General features: G+C 43.0%; 1 protein-coding gene across 3 annotated transcripts in view; it reads right to left on the bottom strand.

Annotated features, from left to right (window-relative positions):
* Positions 1–11,664, bottom strand: part of rnf24 (ring finger protein 24) — a 45,755-nt gene extending 34,091 nt beyond the window's left edge. Inside the window, exons 1-3 of one of the 3 annotated variants that reach the window (XM_080721649.1) lie at positions 11,213–11,664; positions 177–239; positions 37–85 (exon numbers count right to left, since the gene is read on the bottom strand). The gene's annotated coding sequence lies outside the window, so the exon portion shown is untranslated. Of the gene's footprint in view, positions 1–36; positions 86–176; positions 240–11,212 lie in introns of those variants that run through there. The other 2 variants (XM_080721650.1, XM_080721651.1) reach the window with 2 other exon arrangements.
* Positions 11,665–13,123: the final 1,459 nt, after the last annotated feature.

The raw sequence follows: 13,123 nt of genomic DNA, 5'->3' as shown, positions 1-13,123 counted from the left end.
GTAGTCTGTGAGGGACTTTTAAACATGAGACGTTACCTGACATCATCTGATATCTCCTGACGTGGTCAGGACAATACAGCTTGGTCTGTAGAGGCAATTAAGGCAGTGATGAAGCACTCATTGAGCCAAAATAATGAGCCTAGATTATGTAATTTCTGCCTGCAGAGCAAACTCACCATTAGGATCATGATGAAATAGGCCAACTAAACACAGTACACTATCGATCAGTCATCTCCAAACTGTGGAAAAGCAGAACACAAATTATCCCCCATTGTCATGTTAGGAAAGCAGCCAAGGAAAAGTCCTAATCAAGCCTAGTAGAGTCAAGAGCATGTCTTTTATCTGCCCATCTCTCTCCCAGTTAGAAACTCAAAGGCCCACTCAGTATGCACAGCACAGCAGACCAGCATGATTTGCAAATAAGACTTGAGGGGATAAAATGTAATAAATGTACAGTGAGGAAACCTAAACAAAGCTAAATTGGGTGTCATAACCTTTGATTACATAACACTGGAGTACATGTCTGAACACATACAGTATGCATAAGCTTGGTTAATCTACAATATGTACAGTTTGTACACTGAATGAACAGGATGAACGAGGTCTTGCACTAATAAGTGATGGAGCATTATTTTATTGTCTCTCTCTCTCTCTCTCTCTCTCTCTCTCTCTCTCTCTCCCTCTCCTCTCTCAACATTTTCACATCCTCACACCCTATTACATAATTAACTACTAGCACAGCAGTGTGGCTGAATGCGAGCGCATTGCTGCATTCCTCAGAGATGACTGCTCTTCTAACATGGTCACATTACAACTATTTCCTCTTGGTAAATGTAAACAAAAGACACACGCACAAAAGAAGTTTTCATTTCCTGTGTGAGAGATGAACAGGCCAGCTGTCAAATGTTTCACCCATAGTACAGCTTAATTACACAGTAAAATCCTCAGTTTTAATTCATGTAAAAATGGACCCAAATAATTACAGGAGCATTTTTTTTTAGAGATGAAGGGTTAAGATTTTACAGTGAATGCTCTATGCTAGCCTTTATTGTCATTGGTTCTGTATCAAGTAAAATATTTCCTTGAAAGCAATGTTGAACAATTAGGTCGTACCAAAATATACACATCAATGCTGTTTATCAGGGGACAGAGATAATGTTTTGCCTCTGTCTGTCTGTCTGTTCTGTTGTGTGTGAGACTGTGTCAAGCTAATCTGGGACACCACAGGACCAATCTGTGTGACACTTTACACACAGACACTCCCAGCAGGGCAAGGAAGAACCTCCACCTCAAACCACCGCCTTCTTCAAATCATCCTCACATGGCGTTATAACAGGCCACTTCACGTTTGAATTAGAGGAAAAAAAATTGAACGGAGTGGTTCTAGACATGGGTAACTGCGTAACACCTAGCATGCACATTACAGCATTTTTAATCATTGTTGCGTCTGTGTAAACGCAGAATAAAAAGTGAGAGCACTTTGCCGTTTTCTATTCTGATCGTTGCCATGTTAACGTGGCCTTATAGAGCTATAGGCCTATTTGCTTCTAGAATGATGCATCACGTTTGTTTTTTTCTTGAAACTAGGCCAGGATGTTATGATGACTCAGGCTATCACCCGCACTCACCAGTTAAGGGCCATTTATAGTTACGTATGGTTGATTTTGTGTACGTTTTGGGTGAGGAACTACGTACGGTAATCGCATCGCCATGCATAGTAGACATGCACGTTATTTATGTTCTGCTCCCGTTTTGGCCGCGCGCCACATGAAGGTGGTTCTCACACGTGTAAAAACCTTAGCATTTAGCCAAAATATGTAGAACCACAGATTTTGGACCCGCCGTGATGTTTGGTATAAATAATACGTGGTAACAGTCTGGAGTCTGGACTCGTTCTGCTGACTGTCAGCACTCAGCAACGTTATCGTGGTAAATGCAACTCCGCGAGGGTACAAATTTAAACACATGGATGCGGACCCGGAGTAATTATAACAAAACACACGTACACACCCGCTCATATATTGAACATAATCCAAGTAATAAATGAGCCGCATCATCATCTCTTCTTGTGACTTGTGTGCCTCGCTGTCTGTGCTGGTGACTGTTGTTGCGGTGTGTGTGTGTGTGTGTGAGAGAGAGAGAGAGGTCGAGGCGTCCTCTTCAAGTGGTTGTGCGACCTTTTCCGTTTCTTGATAAAATATAATTTATTATTGGGACACACAGTTTGAGAACCGCTGTTAGATCAGAGTTAATTTCATCACAACTGCGCCTATGTTTTATAACGGTGGCCGTGGGTACTTCTTCTACGGATACATCTTGTACGTTCAGTCCGTCCAGTTGGGAGCTGTCCGTAAGGGTCCGTATACGGAGATAAATCATCTGGAGTACGGAGGCGTGGGAGACAGACCGGACAAACCGGACGAAATTTAACTCACCCTCCGTTGCTTATGTATTCCTGCGGTTCTTATGTACTACTATGCATGGTACTTTAGAGCTGGCTATGTGGTCAGAGAAAAGTAAGTCTCAATATTCTCTGCTGAAACTGTTATCTCCACAACCTGACTCAGATTTAACAGACTATGATGGATGGATGGATGGATTTTAATTATCACTTTATACCAGGGGTCTTCAACAGGGTGTCCGGGACCCCAGAGTTACTACAGGGGGTCCTCCAAATCTTTGACTCATAGCAGATCTACAAGCTCAAAACGTCTCGCAGTCTATTTTCGGCAAAGAGCTTTGGTGTAGAGGAGAAAAAGAGCAGACTAAGTACAGAGTGAAAGGTCAAGTTTATTAAGTATTGATGGTTCAAGTGGTTAAATATCTGAAAACACAAATTGACATGAAATCCAAAATACACTGACGATTGTGCTGTCAAACAATGAAACTATATGGAATCTATGAAAAGCTTGTGGGGTCCCTGCTTCATCTCTCTCCCAACTAAGGGGTCCTTGGCCTGAAAACATTGAAGTCCCCTGCTTTATAGATTATACAACTTCAGCTCTATAGATGGTTCTAGCTTATTTAGCTGATTGGTGCTTTTCTCTGACAACTGACAGAGTAACCCAGTAGCACATGGTCTCGGTATTGACACAGAGACTGAAACTGAATTCTCCTCCAAACATACAAGCCCAGCCCACAGCACAATAGAGCCAAGTGAACCCTAGGAAAGATCAGCCCTCTCTGAATCATTCCGGTAATCTTCCATTTGCACAAGGGAGGGAGGACCTTGGTGAAGCAACCCAGTCTCATTTCAGACATGCTTACAAAATGTCAATGAGGAAAAAAAGAAAATTATTGTTACACTTTCCAGAGGGGGAAGCCAGCAATTCAAACTATATGCTTTTATTTGTTTTTAACAAATATGAGCTTATATTCTTTAATCCTAAAAATAGAGGCTGTCAATCAAACTGCAATTTTCCCAAAAGCCACACCCCTTTTGCCTGCCAGTTTATACTGTATACATATGAAGGAAGTGAATTCCTACAGTTTGAAGCAGCTCTAGCAAGCTGCTAAAAAGACCAAAAAGAACAATGGTTCATTTGACACATTTCTAAATTGTGCCAAAAACGCGCAACACTGTGCTTCATTTTGAAGTATATGGTAACTCTGCATAAGGTCTGCAGTGCTACAGACCAATTCAAGGATTATTACTGCTAGCCAAAGAGAAAATGGGAAATAAAGAAAGCATACATATGCATACAGGACAGGCTGTATCTTTCAAAGGTAGTATGAAAGACTAAGTGCAGTGTTGAAAATGAACACATTTTTGTTTGGTCTTCTTTGAATAAACCCAATATATGGCACGGCGCTGCACAATCTCCAATGGCCGAAATCCCCCTAAGCGGAAAGGTGGAAGTGTTTCGAAAATATACATTATACTATATTATCTTATTTATTAGCCTTATATTGCATACAACAACTATTTTCCTACTCTTCAAAATGTATTAGTGACCAGATACTGGGAGATACAAATGACATCACCGTTTGTACTGTTACCGAATTAGTCATTCCAGGATCACGGGTATATTGTCCAGATGTTGTGCCTCCAACTTAAACCCTACCTTACTATTTGGTTGCTGATTATTACTGATCTAGAAATAGAATCTTATTTTATCTTTCACAGTGGTGTTTCTGTCACTATGAGCATGCATTATATCTCAGTGATAGCAGTAGAACTATGCAGCATGCTGTCTGTTTACATTTTTTCTCAAGATAGATAACCTGTGAACATGACATCCCAACCACAACATATTGAACCGTCATCTGCACACCGCAGCCCTGCAGACTGTGCAGAGAACTCTAGGCCTCACTGTTAATCAATACTGACTACGCCAGCAATCAATAAATCACGTGGAAGCATGGTGACCTATGAACCGGAGGTTACATTTCATACAGGTCACTCACAAATTGCTCCATCAGTCAAAGGAGACAGCCATGGGGTTATGGGTCATTAGGTTTCTAAAGACAGTCCCGATAGTGGTGGAGGGAATAGAAATTCCTTCCACATTCAACCTGCAAAGATGAGAGATAAGAGAGAATACTGATAGGCTGTCAATAAAACAGACAAACAGCTGTGACCGTCCATGGTCAATGGTGAAGGCCTTGGGCCAATTTCCGCCAGTGCATACCTCCTGTACCTACTCTATCTCTTTTGAGCTTTACGTATAACTACATCTGATTGTGAGAATACATTAGAGTGAATTACCCACACCATTCCTTCAGTAGAAAGAATAAACAGTATCACTATCAACTAGCTTATACCCTGTGTCACCAAAACCATACGCCCATACTCCAAACTAAACGTACCCTGCCTTGACCCAAGTGGTTTTATTTTTGTAACGCTCTTCCCTGTGCCAGACTCACTCACTCACACACATCCTAGCGAAATAGCTGATTGTCTTTCACAGTAACTAATTAGCCGTGTTAAGTTCAGCTTACTTGTGGAAATCCCACCACTCCTGAAACAAAGGCGGCCGTCTGAATCTGAAATGGAAATTTCCACTGGCAGGCAGCTGTGGCCGGCCGGGAGATTTGCACATCTGAAACTTAATATGCCAAAGGGCAAAAACAAACCCCTGGGCCTCCTCTCAGAGGCAGGGAGCAGAGCACAAGGATTCCTCAAAATGTGTTGTCTATCAGAAAGGGGAGCACCACCCACATTCATCTGATGGTGGTTTACTGACCTAGTCTTTGCACAACAGTGTACATTTGACTGTAATGGCCGTAGGTCCTGGATATTAATGCACATTTAGAAAAAATAATCTACGTTTGCTTAGAAGCTGAGTGACGCAATTACTTAAATTAGCAAACTGCTCCAAATCTATATTTATGAAGAAGCCAAACTGTGTTTTCAGAACAGACAGGAGGGGGAAATATGAGCCAGTCAAAGTGATAAAGCATTAGCCTGACCTACAGCTGAGATTTTGAAAGGGAGATTTAGGGGGGGGTTGATGGTCTGTTAAATAGACATCCCATCAGTTTTGAGGAAAACAACAGCAGGCCTCTCATATTTTGAAGACAGGAAAAAAAAGAAAAAAAGTCTTGTTTTTCCAGAGTTCTGCCAAGTTCTAGAATAAGTAGGTCAGTGTAACTATAACTGTAATTATGGAGGCAGATGTGTATAAGGAATGCAGTACTACAACTACAGTAAAGCTTGCAGGGTCATTCTTATGACATGAATTTCTCATAATAGAACTCAAAAGTGGGGTATGAGGCTGAGCAGGTACTTCACATGCCAGCCACTGTAACTATTATTACCGATGTCTTACCATTAGCAATTTAGCAAACGCTCTACACTTTCACATCGAATATATTACACACATTGTAGTGATCACTTGATCCTGCAGGTTTATATTCAAACACTTCCAAAAGATCAGACCATTCCTCAACAAGGAGTCTGCACAGCTCCTTATCCTCTGGTAAGCTCCACTTGTCTCTTGTGAGTGGGATCGTCCACGTGTTCGTCCCTGGCCCCCAACACGTTTTTAAGTTATCGTGAATTGTTTTGAAATTGTATATTTTTATACTTTATTGCAGGGGTCTTCAACGTTTTCAGACCAAGGACCCCTTAGTTGAGAGAAAGATGAAGCAGGGACCCCCACTAGTTTAATCGTTTGACAGCACAATCATCAGTGTATTTTGAATTCATGTCAATTTGTGTTTTCAGATATTTAACCACTTGAACCGTCAATACATAATAAACACGTCAATACATAAAGACCTTTCACTCTGTACTTAGTGTGCTCTTTTTTCCCCTCTACGCCAAACCTCTTTGCCGAAAATAGCCGATCTACAAGCTCACAAGCTCGTCACTCTGAGGACCCCCCTAGGCGTCCCGGACCCTTGCTTTATTGTGTATCGTATTTTGCACTGTTCTTTGTCCAGTTGTTTGAGTGTTGAATGTTTAATGGACACCAATGTAAACAAGCCTTTGGCTTTTTGTTGTCTCATCCACTAAAATATCCAATCAAAGGCCTCAGTCATCTCCAGGATAATACAACTCCCTCCGTATTGGCCTCCTGGTATGCTGAATCCCCTTCAAATGATCATGATTGCAACACGCCTGGTTGCTGCCCGTACCCAGTACACAACAACACTGGTGATTGGCCTACAAAGCAATCAAGGGCATAGCACCCCTTCAGTACCTGATCCAACACCACACCCCTTACGCTCACTAAAGGGGAACACGCACCGGCTGAGGACAGGCTGTGGACATTTTTCACCACGCGGCAAAGCCTGGATTCTGGAAATAGAACAGAGGCGTATCGGAGCGGCGGGCGAGGCGTGATCCCGTGCCTGTGTGTGTTCCTCTTTAGATCAGTGAACACAGAAAGTCAGTTTGTCCTTTCCCTAAAACACCCTTTTAGGGGTTTGGGTCGGGATCATTATTCAATGCTCTGTTGGGACTCGGGTAGGACTCTGGCTTCAACTCACTCAGGTCGGTTTTACATTTTCAGGCCCGTTGAGAAGTCTAGGACGGTCAATGCTCCAAACAAGGTGTGAAATAAACTTCCCCTTCTTGCAGTCAGAACGGCAAAGAGATCTCTAAGGCACAATTTCCATCATCCATCTGTGGTTAATAAGATGCACTCTGCTTGCTTCACAGTGCGTCACGTTGTGAGCTTGTAGATCTTAAATTTGTTAAACTGGTGCATAACTAAATTATAAATCAGGCATAAAGTATGACCGTGATGGTAATTAACCAACATTTTCTTCCAGGGGAAGATACCCACTGAAGGAGGGGGTCTGGATATTCTCCTAGCCTATGGAAACAGTGATATTTAACATTTAATTATCTGTACTTAAACCATAAATCTAAATTGGCCAACTTCAAGTGCATATACAATTGATTTTTTTTGTGTGATCTTTACCATGCTTGCTCCAACCTTCACATCAATACCCACAAGAGTCTGGCCAAGAGTCAAGAAATCCCTAACTCAATTCCTGGCCCCACATTCTCCTGCTCGATTCCCTCATTCTTCAGGGAAGTCGGGCAGTAACACAAGCTGGTACAAACATGATGGAACGACATGTGCAGCTGTCTCTCATATCTCTCCCTCGTCTTCACGCTATACTTTTATTCAGGTCGTGTTCTGCCGTAACCCCTCCCCCGTCACTTCATAAACAACTGTGGCTGTCTGACACAGACCCTCTTGTTATTGGCCTTTTCCACCAACATGCACGCTCACACACGACAGCAGTAGATAAGAATAACATCATTTAAGAAGACAGCTAAATGAAAGGTTAATTATGCGTGTCACAGAGCTGGTCATTCAGGCTACGGTAGAATGAGGCATATTCCTCCAAGTGATAAAATGAGTATGAGACTTGAGAATTGCGTTGCATTACTTCCCACTTTTGGGCTGAGAAACAAGACCCATTGGCTTGTAAAGAACAGGGTCACTGCAGCTAAATAAATCCCCTAGTCATGTGAGAGTGAGCTATCCACAGCATGAAAACAACTAGGCATTTCTCAGCTAGCAGAGGCACATGGTCCTCCCAGCTCAACACAACTCATATCAGTGCCTGGGGTTATCAAGCACAAGCAGGGATCAATGACTATTCTAACTTGAAGAATGCTTGTCACAAACTCAATAGGTTCAAGTGCATGACCCAGGGCAACATATTCCAAGTTTGTATTATTTGAAGGAAATAAATCTCATTGGCGTCATCTGTACATCGTTAACTCAGTCTCCTAAAAACCTAGTTCCTGGCATTTATCAATCAATAGATTGATTTATTAGAATCAATAAATTACTATTACTAATTATTTCCTTTGCCATCACTTGTGGTCCCCTCTCTCTCCCTATTCAACCCTTCCTTCCTCTGCCTGTCTAGATTGTCCTGGCTGTGTACTGTAAATAGCTTCACTTCACCGTTATCCTCACACGCACGCACTTCACAATTAAACACTGTTGGCATACTTAATATTGTCTGGGCCATCTTGCAACATTTTGCTGGTGTTGACTCCCTCAAGGCTATTGCCTAGCCAGGTAGAGGTTGATTCTTTTATTTTATTTTAACTGAACCCATTCTTTTCTTGGGGCCATTTTCTATTATTCAGTTTGTCAATGGCCTAAGACATATAGCATGACAAAAGCCTTGAGCAATAAGTATGTACTATAGTAACTGCCCCACAAAAATAAAAAACAGTTTAGCTGCATAGCATTTGCCATTCAATCCACCTACCAGCGTTCATGGCATGTTATATATAACCCCATCACTGTATTAGCCTTTGGCAATTTTGAATTTCAATTATATTGGGTTATTAAGGGTTTACAACTAAACCTATGGGCTATCGTTCTAATAGCTTTAGCTTTATTTAGTTGGCATAATACACACATTAACAATGTTATAATCGTATCACACAATCTTCAGTTGGAAGGTTTAACCCTTGCCCTCACTGTGTGACCAAAATTCCCTGGCCTTTTCATTTTCTTCTTCCTAACATTACATAATAGGAATTAACGTCATAAGAAATCCCCTGTTCTTAAACAGGTTTGGCAAAGAGCACCGTTTCAGGGCCAAGACTTTCGATGCCGAGGTCATCTTCCTATAGAGAAAACCCTTTCATCAGAGCATGGCGTTACTATATTCAATGACACTGTCAACCTCTTCACTTCTTAGTTCTCCTTACAGCACAGATAACTGACATCTTTGTACATTGCACAGAATAGCTGCCCCATGACTACTGTACTTCTTAAGGGCCGTTTATAGTTCTGTATGTTTGATTTTGTGTACGTTTTGGGTGAGAGTATGCGCCGTAATTGCTTCAAAATGCTTAGTTCACACTCACCTCGAGTAGCCCCCATCTCTCGAAACTGGTGATTAATCAATAAGAGAACGGCGTTCAAGCCACAGAGCTTTCCATGTTGGTATCACAGAGGTATAAGAACGACATCTTTTCACTCTTTTTTGCAGAGGAAAGGCTATTTTCCACACTACTGCCCCTATGGTTGACAACGGTGGCCACGGGTACTTCTTTCTACGGTTCAGTTGGGAGGTGTACGTAAAGGTCTGTGTAAGGACCGTAATCATACGGACAAGTACGGACAGGGAGAAGAACTGACATGATCAAACGGACCTAACAGAAGAAATCTCTCTCCCCCTCCGTTTCTAGTGTAGACATGCGGTCCTTATGTATTACTATGCATGGTACTTTAACAGTGTTTCCCCATTGGGGGAAACATACAGAGTGGGTGGCAGTGGCCAAGGTGTGAGCACAAAGGGGGAGGGGGATGAATGATGCTGCGTAGCCCCCAGGTTCAAGTGCCCTCTGGGTAAGAGCCTGGGTAAGTGTCCTGACAATGAACTGTTCATGCATTGAATGGTTTCCTCCTGTGTGTGTGTGTGTGTGTGTGTGTGTGTGTGTGTGTGTGTGTGTGTGTGTGTGTGTGTGTGTGTGTCTATGAACTGTATATCGTAAGGCCCTTAGGATAAAGGGGTTATATACTGTACATGCAGCATTTACAGTAAACTGGCACACTTCCTTTGTAATAAGATATGAACTGCATGACTCACTTCCACCAAAACTCATCCAAGAAAGATCGCTTTATTCACCACACCAGGTAGAGCTGTTCATGATGTAATGGTGACCTTGGCGCAAGAACATGCTCAGTGCTGACACTGACACACGTCTGTTCAGGGCAATTAGACAGTGCTGATTATGAATACCAACAGTTCAATACATTAGATAATCGTAATCATTCCAAAGGTATAGACCTACACAAATAACTCAGTCACAAGTGTGATTTAAAAACTTAAACAGGAAACATGTCATCTCTTCCATTCAATGCTAATGTGTCCAAGTATTCTCTCACACGTGCACCTGGAGCTGACCGCTCACAAGTAGCAATGTTTACAACTTTAACATGACTGATGGCAACATTGTTGCAAGAGGATGTGTGACCTAGCCACCAAACCAACCATACGTTTTTCCTGCTTTTGTGTGTGTGTGTGTGTGTGTGTGTGTGTGTGTGTGTGTGTGTGTGTGTGTGTGTGTGTGTCCTGGTTAGTCCAGAGAACTATCGTCATCAGGTAGAAATCTGGCAAAAATGGTCAATCAGTCATCGCAGCCACAGAGTGCATGCCTCATCTATGGTACAGGTCTGACTCTGGGCGTATACAGTACAGGCTAGCTTGCTACTAGCATTTGCTTGAAACCCTGCTCTAGCAGAAATCGACTCAGATTGAACACTGATTATCCAAAGAAAGACGACTTGACTTTAAGACAAAACAAAACAAAACACTCACATCTCACATACGTTGCATTGCGCGAGTTGGTCTGGGTGGTCGTATATATCACCAGTGGTGGAAAAAGTAAAAGTACTCAGTATGCCGAATATCCCATTTCATCCCATTTTGAAAATAGCAGATCTACAAGCTCACAATGCGTCGCCTAAATGTATATAGGGCTGAAGTGGTTAATGTAGGCTATGTTTTGTAATAATAAATACACCTGCAAAGTAACTAGTAGGTCTAACTAAAGTGCTCAAATAAATGTGCTGGAGTTCAAGTACAATATATTTGGATCCGAAATGTAGTGGAGTAGAAGTAAAAGTACTGGAAATTGGAATTACTCAAGTAAAGTACAAATATCTCAACATTCTACTTAAGTAAATCTACTTTCCACCACCACTGCCAGCCAACGTGGCTACGAGAATGTTCTAAAAACAGAAAAGAGGGTGATCTATGATGAAGCAACACTTACCAACCCTCAGTGCCAACGTCTTGTCTTCTCGTTGCTTCTCTCTTGACAACGCAGTGCGTTAAATGCGCTGCTACAGCAGCCACAAGGCGATACAGAAACAAGCTGACAGACAGCTATTCGACGAACCAAAGCAAACAGTCCTTTTATTATTATCTCAAGGCAAAACAAGCCCTGTAGCGCAGCTTCATATCAGCCTCAGCCTGGGCTGTTTAGATGGAGCAGCAAGGACTCAAGGAGGGATCTCAGTCGAAAGGGGGGTCGGTGGGTCGGTATGGAGGAGCACGCCGCGCCCCGTCTCTCACGAAGCCGACAAAACAAAGCGAATTTACGGTACGCCCGTTCAATCCTCCCTTTACCACGACTTGGAGTATGTTTTCAGTTCGGGAACTGTCCGTTGGGTGTTTTCTCTGAGTGGTTCACTAATCACTTCGTATGCAGAGAGAGTCACTATACGACCAGTCAGTCAGTCCTCGTCGCCCCGGTCGGTTCAACACACTGGATAGAAGCGCGTAGTAACGCTGTGGTTGTACAGGCTGTACGAGGTTACGTTACACTGGTAGGCTAGCGGTGATGCGAGCACAAAGGGGGAGGGGGATGAATGATGCTCCACATGCTGCACGTAGCCCCCGTAAGTTGCAACCTTACAGTCGTTGCTACACACTACACAGCAGCGCACAGAGTAAAAGTAATACAATAAAAAGTCAAATTGGGCCCTACTAGTCGTTCGGGATTCGGGAACTCCAGTCTCCAGAGCAGCATGCAACGTCAGTGATGCTCATGCTGGTACCTAACACCAGTGCCAATGTATTGGTACACACTACACAGTACACACATACTGTAGCGTAGCCTTTCAGTGGTGAAAGAAGTAGGCTATGTGGAAATAAGCTTAGTCTTTTCATGGATCTCCTTTTAGTAGACATTGTACCAGTGAACTGTACCGTCATGAAACTGTACCGTGGTCCTAAACTTCTAATAAAGTCTTCAATCAAAACTCAGTTTCTTACTTAGGCTAAAGGCCCGCTGACACGCCCCGAAATTTCAATAGTAGGCTATGACCCCCCGGCTCCACCGGGCGCGTCGAGCGTCGCGTCAACGTCAACGCTGGGAACTCCCGTTTTAATCAACTAGCTCTTACCCGTTCAAAGATATGAGCTCCAAAATGATGTGCAGTGTGTGGGTTATGGGATGTGCACTGTGCACACAGTATATGAGGGATGGAAAGTAACTTTAACTGGTGCTTGCATGATGTAATGTATAGGAGCATCAATGTAAGAAACCCGTTTCGTTTAATGGCTACAGAGATACTGCCCCCCCCCCCCCCCCACCCGCCTGCACACACACCCGCCTGCCTGCACACACACACACACACACACACACACACACACACACACACACACACACATACACACACACACACACACACACACACACACACACAGAGCTGGTTAAACATTTTGCCTCATGCTAGATGCAGAATAGATGTGCCTCAAGCTAGATGCAGAATAGATAGTAGATACACCATAAAAATGCTAATATACAGCATACGATTTGTGAAAGTGACAAACGGGCTTCACAGTTATGTCAGGTGTGTTCATATGCTTATGGTGATGCGATTTCAGATCAATTGCTCCAGCCACTGAGGAGAAACGCTGTGACAGACACTCACTCACTCACTCAGACAGACAGACAGACATTCGCAAAATTATAGTATAGATGAAGGGTGCTCCACTGCCGACGTCAACGTCCGCGTCGGACGCTCAAATTCGCCCCGGTTCATTTTTTGACGCCGTCCGACGCCGGCACGACGCCGTCATTTTGGTGGAGCCCTAGCCTGATACAGTAGGTCACGTGGTCTCTCTGAAAACGGTCTGAAATAGTCTGAAACTCATATGTCACAATGTAATCTGCCCC

Source organism: Nannobrachium achirus (assembly GCF_963921795.1).
Source record: "Nannobrachium achirus genome assembly, chromosome: 3".
Classification (NCBI taxonomy): Eukaryota; Metazoa; Chordata; class Actinopteri; order Myctophiformes; family Myctophidae; genus Nannobrachium; species Nannobrachium achirus.
The sequence above is the reverse complement of the archived record's forward strand: the minus strand, read 5'-3'. Positions and strand labels throughout refer to the sequence as shown.